Source organism: Drosophila nasuta, chromosome 3, assembly GCF_023558535.2.
Source record: "Drosophila nasuta strain 15112-1781.00 chromosome 3, ASM2355853v1, whole genome shotgun sequence".
Lineage (NCBI taxonomy): Eukaryota > Metazoa > Arthropoda > Insecta > Diptera > Drosophilidae > Drosophila > Drosophila nasuta.
In genome coordinates, this window is record NC_083457.1 from 14,110,340 (window position 1) to 14,112,704 (window position 2,365).

The window sequence follows — 2,365 nt, forward strand, 5'->3', positions numbered from 1 at the left end:
AATGTCATGTCCCAAATTAATTAAGCAAAGGATGTGCACAATCATGCACACACTCACTCACACACTCGCAGAGGGTGCGTCTAGGGGGCTACACTCATCCTCCAGCCATGTGCTTGGTCTGTGTCTGTGTACGCATCATTTAATTACGTTAATTGGCAGCGCTCGTCGCTCGTCTTTATCTCTGTCTCTCTCTTTCTCTCTATGTGGGTGTGTACCAGGGCCTGACTGCTCAAAAGAGCACAGAGTTCAGAGTTCACCCAGTTTGCGGGTGAAGTGATGACGTTTCCCTGCAACATCTAACTATATGACAGCACTCTGCGTCTAATCTAATTGAGGCGCCATTAACTCACAATTGGGTGCATGAAAACGAAGCATAAACTCAAATATTCTTCCTTATCTGCAAATCTGACATGTATTTAAACACCGCCAGTTTAGAGTAAGAAAGCCTTTAAAACTCTAAATTATTGTTAAGGTTAAGAAGATTATTTTTTAATATTATAATGGCAAATTGGCGGCAAATTTCAATAGCATTATTTGCTAAAGTGGAGATGTCTAATTAATTATAAAATATTAAATTTTAGTACAATTCTTAGTTTTCTCATAAATGTATTTAACTTGAAAATTTTTTAATGAAATAAATGTTTAATGGCAGCTTTAGAAAATTCATACTAATAATGCATACTTATTGTTCTGTTATAATTACAGTAATGTTTTAGCAACATTCGATATGGTTATTAATTAGCTTAAGAAAGCATTCAGAAGTCTATTAGTATTTTAATTATATTATCATAAAAGGAATTACAATTATTCACACATTTAATAAAGAATAAAATTGAAAAGGTACAAATTTGAATATTCGCTTTGCATTAAATAAAAAATGCATGATTTTCAATTTTAAGAATGATGTGTAGTGAAAAAATATTCTATAGAAAATTCCCGAGTTGTAAGTTGCTTTACATGAAATAATATAAATCAATAGAATAGAAATTATGAATTATGAAGATTCACATTAGATTAATTTAATCCAACAGAAGTCCACAATTTTGTAATTATAGTAATCCATAAGCAATCTGTAGTATGTTTGCAAAAACAAAATGGTGACAAATTTGTTACACTTCACAAAATGGCTTCGCAACCCTTGGCAAAATACTTTATTCTGGGATTTGCGACATGCGCAGCATCCGCGATTTGCAACCCTCATCAGTTATGTAGCTGCTGCTGTAACACATCCCTGCGGGGCACATAACTTGGCGTTGGGGTTGGGGTTGAGGTTGAGGTTGGAACTAAGAATTGGAATGGGACTGACACTCGCGGTATCTTCAATGCCAGAGTGTGAGCAAAGGCGGCCATTAAGTGACGAGAATTATGGCAAGAGGCAATCGAATGAGACGACGCACAAAGTCGCTATGCGCTGTGGCGCAACACACGCAGACAATAAGTTTTCGGGGCCTGACACTGCAATGGGTCTTTTTGCTGCCCGGCCCTCCACTCACTGCTGTCCGGGACAGCAGACAACCGCCCACTTAAGAGTAAAAAAAAGAACGAAATAGAAAAAGAAAACGTTGAGTTAAACATTTCTAATTTATTGATGTTTCCGTCGTTGGGAAAGTTCTTGTCCTCGTCGTCTTGGTGTCTTGGTGTGGGCCAACTGCCAAATGTCTCTCGGTAAAACTAACTCAAATTTATGATGATTAAGAAAAATCACAAAATACTTAAGCAATCTATAGATAGTATAATATACGAGTATGCCACAACATGCCATCTCTTTCTCTGTCTGTATGTGTATAGGTGTACGTGTGTGTGTGTGTGAGTGTGGGTGCTTGTTTCCATTCTCATAATTTGTTTGTCGTTTCAAAAATAGACAAAACCCAGCCAGCCAGTCAGACAAACAACAACAATGGCAACAACTGCTTGAAGGCCATGATTTGTGTCGTCGTCCAATCTGCTTAGCACTTTTCCCTATACCCTAAGTATAAGTATTTAAGTATTTCCTACTCGATTGAGCATTTATTCTCTAAATAAATGAATCAATTATTTAGTTACGAGCATTGTTATTGTTTTTTGGCAATTGCGAAACAGTTAAAAAAATGAAGTAGAAAATCGATATTTGTTGTTGTGTGTGGCTAACAAAAGGCAGCAAGAGCAAAGGCAAACAGTTTATTAACGTGTGTCTCTGTGTGTGTGTGTGTGTGTGTGTGTGTGTGTGTGTGTGTGTGTGTGTGTGTGTGTGTGTGTGTGTGTGTGTGTGTGTGTTCGTAAAGTAGGTTTATGGGTAGAAAAACACAAACACGCCAAATGAGTGTAGATAAACTTTAACTACCCTAGACCCAAATGCAGCACGAGCAAATCAAATAAGCCAAATAAC